We start from the raw sequence: 15,143 nt of genomic DNA, 5'->3' as shown, positions 1-15,143 counted from the left end.
TAATAATAAACAGTGTTTATAAAGAAAAAACATATTATGTAGCACTGTACATTAAATAGAGTTTGCAAGTGACAGACAAATACAGACAGTAACACGGGATGAGAAGAAGACCCTGCCAGAAAGATCCTACAATTTAAGAGGTCAGGGGGAGATATGTAGTGGTGGGAAGTAGTGAGGGTTTAGGAGACATAAAAAGATGGGTAAAGTTTGAAAGGATGGGTTTTGAATGCTCTTTTAAATGAGTAGAATGTAGGAACAAGCTGAATAGGACGAAGAAGACTATTCCAGAGAGTCGGTAGCTCTTTTAAGTCTTGGAACTGTGCATGTGATGAAGTTATGAGTTAGGAAGTCATTAGTAGGTCATCGCAGGAGAGAGCTGCTAGGGGTATATTTTTTTATTAGGTCAGAAAGGTAAGTAGACAAACTGTGAAGAGATTTGAAGGCAAAGCACAGGAGCTTGATTCTAAGAGGAAATGGACATAGGAAAGCAAAAGCCCAGACTACTAAGTTGGCTGCTTACACAGATCACAGAACATGCTTTAGATATACAGGTAGAGTAAACCCCAACTTTGTGCTCATTCTTCTCTTAGCATGTTTGTTATTCTTTTTTTTTCTATGCAGTAATGTGACTAGCTGGGTTCTTTTACTTGTTAGTTTTCTTCTTGTGTTGAATGGTCGATGATGACGCAGAAAGTGGTGCTGATGTCAATGTCATAACCTCTTGATTTACTGCATCAATACTCAATAAATCAAGAGCTCCTTCAGATAAACAGAAAGCTGAAGATATCTTGTAGGGAATAAGTTACTTTGGACACAGCTGCCTCAGGTTTGTCAGCACAAGATGTGGTATGTATAGAGAAAAGTTTCAGAACAAAATCACTGTACAGCCATAAAAGTTATTCCAAGATGCTTGGTAACATTGTCATGTTTATATATAGGTATATTTTATACTTTATCAGCACCACTGACTATAGGTTACACAGCATTGTGTTGTGTAGGGGTGTCACAGGGTCAGGGTCACACTCTGGGCACATGGTGACTACGTTACATCCATGTGGCATCTAACCCTTTCCTTCATTGACCTGACCATCCCTGGCCCATCCCTATGACTCATTGAATTACAGCTTATTCAATCAGCAAAGGCTCAGCATCTCACGTAGGCATTATCACAGACTGTTTTCAGAATTTTCAAGATTTATTTTTAATAAGTTCATTAACAGGTTGATGGTGGGAGAAATCAGTAACCAAAGCAGAAGATCAAACATTGCTGCAGAGATTGATTCAAAGACCTCTGTACGTCTAACACTGAGTGCCTTTGAAGCGCCTTCTGTTAACATCACCATGCTAAGCTAAGCTATGTCAGATTTTTTTTGCCTCTAGAATTGTGAATTTAACAGGGTGGTGATAGACACATCATGCTCTGTATGTCTGCCTTGCTGTCTGTAAAACTCTTCAGGTGTGGTCCTTCGTGATTGTGTACATAGTGTCAAGATATATAGGAAAGTAATATCTGTACTTAGAAAGTATTAACATGCCATCTATGTCAACACAAGTCAAGTAACTAGAGATTTATTACTGATTTTTGAGTATAGTATGTTATAAGTATAGCTTAAACCTTGTATTTTTATTACGGTCCTTCTCCTTTTGTGCCGATTAACCTTTTGTTCTGCTGTCTTTGTCTTCCTTGTCCTATTGACTATCTTTTTCTTTACGGTAATAAAGTGAGACTAAAGTCCTATTTTGAAAAACAAATGATTAGGTAGGTGGTTATTGTAGAAAGGGACAGGAGATGTCCCTTCTGCAATACCTGTCTGATTACTGCCCAGCTGCCAAATTTTACTTAGCCAAGAATTTGCAGCTTAGCGGTGTTTGCCAGGAAATCCCACAATCCCAGCTTCCCTTGCATGCATTATGTCACCCCAGCACAGTCAATCAAGATGGCAGAAAAATGTAGGGAGGGAAAAGAAAAGAAGGAAGATGGCAGGAACTCTACTTTGAAACAGGGATAGGTAAGTCGAGCGGGTTTAGTTCCACTTTAATGGTCAGGGAACTGATGAAAATCATCACAATAGGGTCTAGCTAATAAAAACCTGATAGAAGATTTGACCCTTCATCACTCTATTAAAAAAAAAAAAAAAAAAATCTAAGTTGAACTAAGTTGGAATAATTTTAAACAGTGAGTCCTGCATTAGGTAAATCTAAAAGCTGACCCTAATCCAATACTCACTTTGTTTGCTGTCCATTCCTCTGCAGACTCACCAGTCTGCAAACCATTGACTGCTGATCAACACCAAGCAGATCCAAATCATTTCCCAAAATTCCACCCTAGCCTTACAGGAAAAGGTTGCAGGGAGCAATCATTTCAATAAATTATTTAAAAACTTAGAACTTGGTTTATGTCTTGATTAAGAGGAGAATGGCAAGACTAATTACATCACATGACTGAACTGGAGACAGGGATAGCTCTTAACAACAGGATTGAGGCATCTAGCTTTGGGAAGTCAGTGAGTGCCCTTTAGTCTGTAGCTCAACACCTAAATAGTTCTGGTGAAGACTCAGACAAGGAAGAGGTGGCCAAGGATATCACCTAACTCTGCCTTGGATGGCTCCAAGACCCTAATATCAAATTTTCATGAAAGCCACATGTCTAGCTCTGGATAGATCTGAGCCTGCGATGGGAGAGTGGGTGGGTTGTGTGCAGCCCACCTCCACGACCCAGGATACAAACGGGGGACATGTTCCACGTCTCTGGCCGGTGCACCCCCCTCTAGCAGGTTCCTTCTCCTGACCCTGCTCGGGGTGGCCCTGGCCATAGCCACGGACCACCCAAAGGGCCAGATTAACAACCTTATTGGGCTGTAGACAGACCGCAGGCCGTAGTTTGCCCATGCCTGGTCTAGCCAATACTTCAAAATACCTTCATGTGAAATTAATTTAGCCTGGGCACTACATAAACACCATCCAGGACTTTCCCCACCAAACCACAGTAGGTATACACATTATATATTTAATATAAAGGTGGTGATGGGGCTTTCAGAGGTGAGATTTAAATACATCCAAAATTGATTCTAAATTAACTAGGTGCCCCACTAAGTTATTATATCTTTCAGTTGGACACCTGCTCCCTAAGCCGTTAAGTTCTTCCTTTTCCATTGAGAAGAATGGGATTTCAGTCCTAATGATACATTAAATATGGCAGTCATAAAAATAGGATCTTAATAAACCCTACATACCATAAACATGGGTAGACAATTGCAAAGCCCTCAATTGCTTTAAGTCCCAAACAAATATTATGAGTACAATAATATATTTTATTATATTATAATCAGTGCATATCCCATCGTTTATGTTTTTAGTTAGATCGGACCTACAAAAAAAGTAATGGGGCTATATTTAAAGTGTTGTTTCCAGCATTGTGACTTCCACCTAAATACAGCACTGGTGTCAAAATGTAAAATCAATTTTATGAGCATTTGCTTTGCATTCCCATGTGACAGATGAGTTAAATTGCTAAATCAAAACTGTCTCTAGAATAAGAACTTGCTATTTCCATTGTTATTTGTATTTAGATCAATTTCTGAAGAAAGGCCAAACACCAGGAGCAGACAAATACAGTCTCTTCAAAAAATATTACATTTTCCTTCAAAATAGCCAAAACCCTCAGCCAACAATGACACTGCTTGGACGACAGTTGTTCACAAAGTGAAAAACAAGTTATAGTTTGAGGACTGTAAAAAATATTAATATTGTTTTAACATAGTGAAAAGGAATGATTAATTACATATAAAGCAAAATAATGCTTTTTAATGCCTTTTCTATCCCATGTAAAAAAAAAAAAAAATAATTATCCAAAATTTTGCTCAGCCTTGCCATGGGTCAATTCTGCCCTCTATATTCGTCTTCTCCATTGATTGTCTTCCAGGTTGAATGGTGTCCAGAACCTATTACCATCACCAATTTGTCTTTTACATAACACCTTTGATCTTACCACTTATAGAACAACCTCTTTGTTGCTGTGTCTTTCTCTTCTACTCCTAACAGAACATGGATATCACCGAGACAAAGACAGATAAATGATCTCTCACCCTTTATTGACCACTGCTCCCATACTGAAAGAACAAATGGGCCTAAGGCCAAGAAACATTCGTCAGGGCTTCACCTTTACCTTTGTAACACATAAAACACTCTTGTCATACAGATTAAAGTCTGTCTCTTGATTTTCCAGAAAAATCACTTACTGCTTAACATGGGATTTCCATTGGCCACAGCAGCCTTTAATTAAACTAACAATCCATAAATAACATAACATAAACAACTAGTATTAACAAAAGAGGATCTTTAGGTGTCCACTAACCATAACACATAGCTTAGAACCACCCCTGTCCCCAGATGAACCCCCCTGTCCCCAGATGAACCCCCACCAACTCAAAGACTTTTTTAAGATCTCTATCAAGGGGCTGAGACCTAGGCAAAGCACACCATAACCTGCTAAAAAGGAGCACGCTTTGCCCGTAATCCCAAATACCAAGCCCCAAAAAAAGCTCCCCAAACCACCGAGGTGCCATGACAAGAAGAACAAATAACATAAAGTACATAACATAAGTACATAAAGATGGATGGGCATTTTAAACCTCCAGCAAGCTTTTCCAGAATGTTCTCTCCTTGCCGTTCCTCCCACCCAGCAACCATTCATGTAAGAATTTCATTTTCTTTATCAGCCCCTAATATTTTCCTAACCTTTTTGTGCCTATCCCTACCTTAGTCATGTAGCCCTTCCATCCCCTTCTCCAGGGATAATCTTTCACAGTTAAAATAAATTGTTCCTCAAATGAAACTTTTACTTAACATAGAATTTGCAGGTCTGTGCATCTAGTCTAGTGATCCGGGTGTTCCTGGTAGATGCCATATCCAGATTCTTGTAGACTACACTGCGGCTAAGCAAAGTGTCTTGGACAAGGACCGCTCCATCCTGAGATTAAACAATGAAGGTACAACATTCCTCTACAATTTCCTTCTGTAAACATTTTACCACTATGCAGTGCTGCACACAGTAGTAGAGTTATAAATGGCTTGCAGTGTAGATAGATAACTATGCCAGAACGATAAGGATAAACATGACCTAGCCAGAACGTGTGCACTGTCAATGGATCCTGATTTACATACTTGTGACCTAGGACAAAAATTCTTCACTAATCTTCATACAATTTATCAAAAAGCAATGGCTATGGATAGGACTTGAACTAAAGTTGGGCATATATCTGTAAGATTCGCCAGAATATGATCAACTATTTACAATATTTTAACCATGATGTTAGGAATAGGAGGTCAGAGCTATTTTAACAGGATTTTCAAATATAAGTAGCTACAAATATAAACTGATAGCTTAAAATATCAGCTTTTATAAGTAATTTACGATTTGTAGTTTGTTTTAGTTCCTAAAGATTTTTTAGCTGAAATTTGGTATTATGTCCATGCATGAATTAGAAAGCACAATGTTACATAATGCACGGGTACTTTTGCTGAACAACAATGCGTGCCTTAGCCTGCCCATGATTTAGCAATCTGGGATCTTTGAAAAGTATGTGGTATATATTAAGAATGACATCTCCATCATGTTCCATTAAATCACTTGTAGAGTGAGAATCCTCAGCTGTCCACACATCAGAGAGGCACTTACCCAGATCATTACATGTTTATTATTTAAACAACTTACAAAGTCACCAAGCCAACCAATCCATTATCTATGACACAATACTTTTAGGCAATGATAATGTCTGGATATTGTATGATGGTTTATCTGTGACATTTAAAGAGTGTTCTATAAAATAGCCAAAACAACTAAGAAAAAACATATTTTACTTTAAATTTTCCATTTTTATAGCTATTTCAAATAAACCAATAAAAACTGACCATCTTCGCACAATACTGCAATCTTAGTTTGCCCAGAAGTTTGCTTTCAACCTTTATTAAGATGACATAACAAGTACAATGCATAGTCAATCTGAACTTGCAATGACATCAATCTTAATATAAGTTTAGGATCTCCATATGTTACTGCACAAGAAGTTTCTGGTACCCCAGTTATAGGTCCTCTAAGCCTAATTATTAATACACTGGGTGCTCCCTAACAAATGTCAAGGGCCAAGTCATCTGATTCTTAGTAGTTCCTCTGGACTCCCATTGCATACATTTATGGTAAATGGCACATAAGAGTCTTCTACACTTTAAACCCTACACTGTAACCCAGCGTTTGTCAACCAGGGTTCCTCCAGAGGTCACTGGGGGTTCTTTGAGCCATAAACAAATTGTGTTTCCTGGATCAGAATAACTTACACCATTGATCTTTTTGCCTATCTGGAGGGATGACATTCATTCCATTGGCCAGCTATGTAGGAGGGATTCTTCCCCTAATGTACGGTGGGCTGGGTATATAGTAATTAAACCAGGAGTTCCATGAAGACCCTGAAATTATTTTAAAGCTTCCCCTACTTTTAAAAAAAAAAAAGGGCTGTTCTATCCTAGGATTTGTTAAGTGCAAAAAAACTATTATTCCTGCAAAGTTATGTTAATCTCCGGTGGAAAACAGGATTGCATGACATGTGAGGTTTTCACATGGCCCCCAACTAACTCCCACTATTAATGCTGAAAAAAGTGACCAGGCTGAAAAAAATTGATAAAAAGAGAAAACAAAGGTTGGCATCCTGAGTTGCCTGTAAATTACATGTAACAGTTTTAATCCCTTTGTTCCTGTGGAGCCCATTAGACCCTAAGTAAGAAGGCTTTAATGTATGTTTAAAATTTGAGACGTTACCAAATCAGCTATAGAAGAAAAATCTTGTAGTGAAAACACTTATTCCCGGGTTTGAGATTTTGCATTTTCCTCATTTCTTTTTATCCACAGGACAGGACTTTAGGATACATCTTCCTGTTGTAAATGTAGGAGAAATCTGGTGTGCCAATAGAAAACAAAGGGAAAACATACAAACTCAATGCAAATATTGTTTCATTGGCTAAGACTCAACCCAGTGAGGCAAGGTTATACTGCTAGTCACTAAACCACTATGTCATCAATTTTATCAATATTTAAGGTCTATAGAACTCCTTATACGACACTGCAAACCTAAGTAAACTGAAGACTTCTAAAAAGTATGCAGGGACCCCAAAAGTGTTAGACCTTCCACCAAATGCCCCACCCTCAATCTACACATTTCCTAAAAGTGTATAACTATAAAAGGGATATAAACTAAGATACAATGCAATGTATAGTACAATATGAAAGAGTCCAAGAGAAGACATTTTTGTGCCTTTCTTTTTTTTGGTTAAAGTGAGAACTTGGATTGGCTGCCTAGAGCAGCAGAAACTAAGATGATTCATATCCAAGATACTTTTTTAACTTGTGAAAAAAAGTCCTGTTTTATGTTTGCCTAAGTATAACCTTTGCACTCATTTCCTTAGAGAGACAAAGGCATTCAAACCTAAAATGCAATATGTAATCTGTCAAATTAAAATGTAGCCCTTATAACATCTAGAGGAAATGAATCTCTTAACTGTCTGACCTTGGCACATTGATTTAATCTAAAACAAGTCTAACACTTGACTACACATGACATCATTGAATTAAACCAGGGAGCATATTATGCTTTTACAGAATGCACTTTCTAATATGTTTTATGAAGGTGACTGAACAAAGAGTTACCCAGAATGTCTGATACTTGGTAGTCGTTTCATGGCAATAGGCCACTCATGGGCCACTGCCAGGGAAAAAAGTTTAAAACTGACAGACTCATACTTTTTAACTTGACTTCTTGACTTGACCAAAATCAAGGCACCATGAAGACAGAGGGGGAACCCATCAGATTACCAAAAAAGTGCCATTTTGTTGTAAAATAATACCACTCTTTTAATGCCCTAAATCATAAAAGTGTCAGTTGGCACCACAGAACAACCTAATTGGCTTTTTTTTAGAAATGATCTCCAATATCATACTATTAAAAATGCCACAGGGACCTGTGGGGATTGCAACTTTTTAGGATGGCTATCTCTATCAAAGGTGGATCAGTGGTGTTTGGACTGCAGTAATAAGCACATTTGAAAGTACTGAGACTAAATTAGAAGTGAATGGGCCACATATACTACTTCTACATATGGCACTATGATTAGGTTCTGATTGCCAGAAGTGAATTAAACTTCTGATTGCTATTTATGTACAGTAAATATGGTACAATGATCAAAATGCTGTTTACTACCTTAGAAATTGTGCACATCCTTATATAAATCTGGACTTATAATCGGGTGATCAGATGTATAAAAGTGGAGAAAAAATAAGTGGTTGCTACCATGCGTTGGAAAAAAACTTTATTGAATTATATTAAAGCTTTATAAAATTATTTTCTAAAATTAGATCATGTCATCTGGATGACTTGCTTTCTTTTTCTAAAGACACTGGTTAAAAGTAGGGTGAATAGGCTCATATTGGTAACATGTGATGTGGTGAAATGACAATGGGAAAATATTCGCTCTTTAAAACACTAAAGCACTGACACTCAATATGCCTGGAATTAGCTAAGAGAGAACAAAAGAACAACTAAAATATGTGAAGGGTTCTACCTCCTGCACATCTGAAGTGTCAGAATTGCTTCCATTGCATTGTAGAGCCACTAATACAAGGAAAAGGGTTGGTCCTGACTTCCAGACATGACTTTAATTTACATCTCACTTACTCTAGCTTCTGTTGGATACTTTTAGTTGGAGAACTGGTTACAAAGGCTGTTCAAGGGACCACAAGAGTCTCTGGAGTTCAAATACCAAGCATTCTTCTGTTCTTCTGCAAGAACTTGACTTAAATAGCCTTTTAAGCTTTCTAAGGCTGGAGAGAATACACTTTCATCAGTGAAGCTGGGTGATCCAGCAAACCTGGAATGGATTTCTTCAAAGCCTTTTGCTATTTGCTAGCAAATGATTTGAATCCTGAATCAGATTCATTTCAGGTTTGCTGGATCACCCAGCTTCACTGATGAAAGTGTGTCCTCCCCAGCTTTTGGGAGCTTTACTAAATCAGCCCTAAAGAGTGTAAAGTCAAATGCCAACACTTCCAAAGTTTTTAGTTATTAATCAATGTGGACTGAATACAGCCCTGCTATGTCTGTAATATTTAGCAGATATCAGAGCTTAAAGTGCCCAGGACAAGATAAATTAAAAGAACAAGGTGCTAGTTTAGTGCAGAAGCCAGCCCCCCAATTTAACACCATACTCTTCACCTATAGTTAAGCTTCGCTCAGTATTAGGAGGCTAGCTGTGCTGTTCCAACATACGGCTGTCCCCACAACTTCTGTGCGCTAAAGATCTGGGGAAGGAGCCCACAAATAATGCGGTATAATATATTCTGGCACAAGTCCAGAATACAGTCAGAGGTCATACATACGTACTTAGTCAGTCTTGAGAGAGGGAATAATTTGCTCCTAAATCCCTTCTGTGCACAGCCTCAGAGTGTGTGCAGGGGATGCTGAGAAGATACATCTCAGTGTCATGCATGGACAGACAAGACCACTAGGGGGCGCTGCGGCTTGTATGGTGATTTGTAAGGTGGTGTGAGCCCTGAGAAGGGCCAAGGCGCAGAGTCTAAGCCGTAACCAGGTTTTCTCCAGTGCCTCTGATGGTGAGGATGATGTGCTGCTGGTTACGACCAGGTTGTGGTCCTTGGTCCAAGGTGGGCAACCATGGTACAAAATCGTCGAGGAAAGCCGGGGTCAAGACAGGCAGCAAACAAGAGAGGTCAGGTCACACGCCAGGGGTCAAAAACCAGGGATCCAGGAGACAGACACTTGTGACACAGGGGCTATTGCAGGCACAAGGAACACAGGAGACACTGGAAGCAACAGGAGGGACCGGTGACTCAGGGAAATCCACAGACAGACAGGAACACAGGAACAGCACAGCAAAGTTGGCTGGGAACCAACATACTGGTCAATGAGGGGTTAACCAGGAGTTGGACAGAGGAAACACTGAATAAATCACCAGGTGTATATGAATTAGCTCAAAGAACTAGGGGCTCAAAACATGTTGCACAAACACAAAATGCAGTCTGTGAGCTAGCTAAATAGCCAAGGCTGATCAAGAAGCTATTTCCTGATTAGCCAGCGGATTGGACGGAGTTGATAAAGCCTGGGAACAGAGGCATGCCCAGAAACAGAACTGTAAGCATGCGCAGGGGAGTAATGCCTGTGCTTTAGTGAGGAAGAGGAAAGTGTGACATTCAGGCAGCACGGCGAAAGGTAAGCCGGAGCTTCTGCTATTTCTGTGTTCTCCCGGCTGCTGCAAGCGAAACTGCCAGACGGAATGAACAAGGACTGATACTACAGTGGCACACAGCACAGAATTGCTGGTCAGATCAGTGTCTTGTAACAGCTACATTGTATATGAGTGTTTGAGAATGAGGAAGAGCACTACTGGCAGTGAAGCAAATAATCTTAACTAGGGCCGGATTTACATTTTAACCGCCTCTATACCGGCCGCCTTGTTGTGCTCCCTGCAACAGCTTTAAATGTTACAATAGGCATACCACTGGGTATACAGACACTAACATTATGTTGTGAGTGGTGCCTTGTTCTCATTTACCATTCCCTGCCATTGAAATGTATCTGATGTTGTGTTTTCTTTTGACAGGAAGCTATTCTGCACATCTGATGTACATCTTGCCATGCACTTTGATGTAGGGGCAGTGCCTTTTATTCTTCCACCCCTGGGTTAGATCATCCTTGATGTCAGCCTCTATCTGTGGTGTTTGGCTGTCCTTGGACTTTGTATGTCTATAGGACATTATGATTGGACATAGAAATATGGGACAGGAGGTTGAACTTACTGTTGCATCACAAAAGTGCAGTACCTCGAATCCTGGATGTGACGTGTGACATCTCTGGATCCAGTTCACACGGGTTACTATAAAGAGATCTTTCTCCCCTTGATGGAGCAGTACAGAGACATCTGACAAATACAATCTCTATAGGTAAATATGCCTTTTACATTTAGCCCATACCCGTAAAACTTTAAATTGGACTGCCACCCCTGGCAGCTGTTGTGCCCAAGGCCATGACCTGGGTGTCCTAGCAAGAAATTTGGCTCAGATCTCACCTTATTAATTACTCCCTAGAAAAAATAATCAATAAACTTACTGCAAGATTAATTTTCAAAAAATATGAAGTTCTGGTTCCCGTCATTAAAAATCCACTCCACTGTTCCATCATTTTTATTAGCATACCTAACTTGCTAAATGCATGATGGATAACAAGATGGCAAAATATTACAGAGTTGCAGTTTACATACACTTTGAACCAAGAAATGACTTCTAACACTGCTGTGTTGAGAAAGTTGGCACTCCTTGGACATTTTCACCATTTGCAAAATGCTGCAGATTACCAGCGTTATATGAATTTCTATTTGCCCAATATGGATGAGCATGTAGAAATACATAGAATTGACAGAGCACTGCAGTATGATAAAGTAGTATCTGTGCTATAAAGGGATACTCATTCACTAAAACAAATAAATATTTTACGAAATGGAAAAAAGTTAGATATATTCTGTTAGGTTGACCCGTCTTTGACCAGTGTTAGTCTTGCCAATTTAATAGCAGCTGTAATTGTGTGATTTAACATGGGCTGTCTGTGAGAACTAGAGATCAGAGAGTGAGGAAATTAATTCTCAAGAAATATTGCAACCAAATGTGAACCTGAAAGATAACATCACAGGGAGATGACAAGTACCATTCACTGACTCTGTCTATCAGCAATTCTGTGATAACTTTTGTACTGTTCTTTCACAAGAATGTAACAAAATGAATATTACTTTTTCAGGGGGTATTTTTTTTTTGTATTTTGAGTTCCTATATATTTTAAATTACATCTGTAGCATTCTGAATTAATCTTTTTTAGCACAGTGCAGCATTACCTTTACCAGAATAAAGATCCCATTACTTTATTCACAGTTATAACATATCTACATATCTATAAAGTCTTAAAGATAGATTATTGCACAAGATACAAAAAAACAATACATGAATAAATCATTAAATTTATTTTTTTATTGTAAGCAATAAAAGTGCGTAAATTTGACTTTATATCAGGTCTTGCATTTGCATGAAGGGCGCGAGGGCAGGACTGGAAGCCAATCAGGTATGCTGCATGCTATTATGTTGTTATAGAACATTTTAATAGGAGAAGGAAGCAGAGTGAGTAGAGGATGACCCCATCAATTTGCTGACACTATTTCACAGCAGTCAGCCGGCTTGGTTTGGAGAGAGAATTCCACTACATTCCTTCTTCAATGTGCTTCGTTTCATCATTACAGATATTATTGTACAGCTGTTGTCTGTGCTTATTTCTGGTATTATATAGCTTTATTTATTGTAACCACTTATCATTAACAGGGTTCTGTGTTGTTTTTCCACTTTATTATACAAATAAAAATTTTTGTTGCTGTAACTGTTTTTATAATTTCTTTATTCAAAGTGAGCCAAGGACAAAGATTTACAAGCACTTGTTACATTCACATGGATATTTTGCTAAGGCTTACACTTCTGCCTTTGTCTATAAGATGATGAACATTATTATAGGATATAAAGAAGCCAGCAAAAGAGTAAACACTAATATAAAAGACATAATCTAACCACAACTGAAGACTTTGGCCCTGATTTATGAAAGCTCTCCAAGGCTGGAGAGAATACACTTTGATCAGTGAAGCTGGGTGATCCAGCAAATCTGGATTGGATCTGGTCCAGGATTCAAAACATTTGCTAGCAAATAGCAAATGATTTTAAGGAACCCATCCCAGGTTTTCTGGAATACCCAGCTTCACTGATTAAAGTGTATTCTCTCCAGCCTTTAGTAGAGAGAGAGAGAGAGCTTTAGTAAATCAGGGCCCCTATATCCAAGATAGGAGTTGTGAAAGTCTATAAAACCACCTCTTCTAGTTTTTCATCCACTTACCAAGGTGCCACGAAGTCTGGAACAGTTGTTGAATGGGATAAATGACATGGGTATCCCAGGTGGCTGAAGGACAACCTACCTCGGCTGGGTAGAAGAATAATATAGGTGGAAAAACATTGGAAAATTATGAAGGCTCCTTTCAGACTTTCCTGTTAGTCACTTCATACCACCTATCTTTATTATTGTGTTGCTAAACCCTCTGATTGTTGTGTCAACCACAGTTTAACCGTATTTATCTTCTGTGTCTTCTGTGTCTGTGTCTGAGTTGAGGACGGTTATGGTTGAGGTTGCAGTTTCCTGCCGTTTATTGTTTTCAAGAAGTTTATGGATAAAGACAAACTCTGAGCCATCTCAGTCATCCAGTAGCAACTGCTTTCCACCACTTTCCAACCATTGCGAACTGTGGTTGAATGCGGTTGCATTCAAGTCAATGGAAGTGTCTGACTGTTTAAAGTGGTTTCCCACTGTTTCCATTCAGCTGCTGGTTGGGAGAATGGTTGAGTCTCTGGCAGATCACTGTGGTCATCCATAGGTCTGAAGTTAGCTTTAAGCTACGTACACACGTCCAACGGTTCTCGTCTGATAATCGTCTCAGGGCCTTTATCGGGCGGGAATCTGGCATGTGTACAACGCCAGACGTGGATTGTCCAAACGACCGTCCTGGCGGACCCATGGATGATGGGCGACTAACGATCCTAATTTAAGGGAAGGGAGAGAACCCACAGCAGGGTACCGCTCCGTCGCTCTGCCCTTCCCTTCTGCATAGAGCAAAAGGATGCTGTATGTACAGCACTCGTTCATGCATCGTGCAGTGCTAGTCGTTGGAAACGATCGTGAAAGATTCTTTCCAACGTCTATTATTGCACGTGTGGATGTGGATTAAGGGTATTAAAAAAAACAATTAAAAAGGGCCCTTCTCATATTAAAGAGGAGGGAGCATTTTGATTAGCCAATGTTGAATTAATGGTCCACTGTAAACTGTGAAAAAATATGTTTATTACACAGTTTGCCTTAAAAAAGTCGGTCAGTTGCCAGACATTTTTTTTGCCTTTTAAACGTAAACATGCTTTAATCTGTTTTATATAATTTTCTTTGCATTGCAGGTGATCACCAGGAGCTGTACCCTATATATTGTTTGCATTGCGTTCACATTCATGTAGCTCCATGTTACTAGAAAGCATGGCTTGTAGAGAATCGTTGTAGGTGGCGTTGTGGCTTCAAATTATACAATGCTTATAAAACAAGAGAAATGTGTATTCTCTAACCACTCCAGCAGTTACTGCAAAGAGATTCCATCCTTTTCTACATGAGTCATACGCTTGTTTAACATTTATGATCACTAACTCCTTTTAGTAGCCAGTAAAAAAAGAAATATATGAACTTGTCTCAGAGTTGAGTGTGTGATTCACTTATGAGATGTGGCTTGTGAGTTGAGTATAATGCCAGCTACGATAAATTAATAAAACAGAGCAAAGTGTTTAGGACTAGTTTTTGGCTGATTTGCTGCCACAGGGACTATGCCACTGGAGGACCATGTGGATATGATTCTCATAAATGAATCTTTTTATGGGGTTTTCAATTTTTAAGCAAACATGAATTTGATATGAGATTCTCCAGATATAGCAATGCCAAAGTTGTAACCACATTTTTCATGATTAACAATGAGTAACTTGATTTAAACACATGCTGGATTGTTTGAATTGCCAAAACATTTGTACACACATTTGCCCAATATACTAAGGGTTATAATGCCTGATTTATTAAAGCTCTCCAAGACTATTGAAGAAAGACTGGTATGGGAGAACCTGGGTGATCTAACAAACCTAGAATGGATTTCTTGCTATTAGTAGACATGTGTGTTCAGCTTGTTCACCCATGTTAGTCTATCTTCACCAGTCTTGGAGATCTTTAGGAAATCGGACCCATAGGGCTCTATTTATAAAGCAATGAACCTGATATTCCCCCAAACATACCCTGGTGGAAAATCAATTACTGCCATGGACCTGTAAAATGTTCCATCAGGGAATGTTTGAGGGGATGTCCGAATCTCTGCTTTATGAATTGAGTGCATAGAGTAGAAACCTAGGTGGAAATATTAAGACCAATATAATCATATGAATATGTACTTCTGAATTTTGCCCCACTGCTCAAATTTACTTACAA

At 38.9% G+C, this 15,143-nt stretch overlaps 1 protein-coding gene across 1 annotated transcript in view; it reads right to left on the bottom strand.

Annotated features, from left to right (window-relative positions):
- Positions 1 to 4,115, bottom strand: part of BBOX1 (gamma-butyrobetaine hydroxylase 1) — a 64,823-nt gene extending 60,708 nt beyond the window's left edge. The window contains exon 1 of the mRNA XM_072421829.1: positions 3,989 to 4,115. The gene's annotated coding sequence lies outside the window, so the exon portion shown is untranslated. The remainder of the gene's footprint in view (positions 1 to 3,988) is intronic.
- Between the last annotated feature and the right edge of the window lie 11,028 nt (positions 4,116 to 15,143).

The sequence above is a fragment of the Pyxicephalus adspersus genome, chromosome 9 (genome assembly GCF_032062135.1).
Source record: "Pyxicephalus adspersus chromosome 9, UCB_Pads_2.0, whole genome shotgun sequence".
Classification (NCBI taxonomy): domain Eukaryota; kingdom Metazoa; phylum Chordata; class Amphibia; order Anura; family Pyxicephalidae; genus Pyxicephalus; species Pyxicephalus adspersus.
Note: the sequence above shows the minus strand (reverse complement) of the source record. Positions and strands in the feature narration are given on the sequence as shown.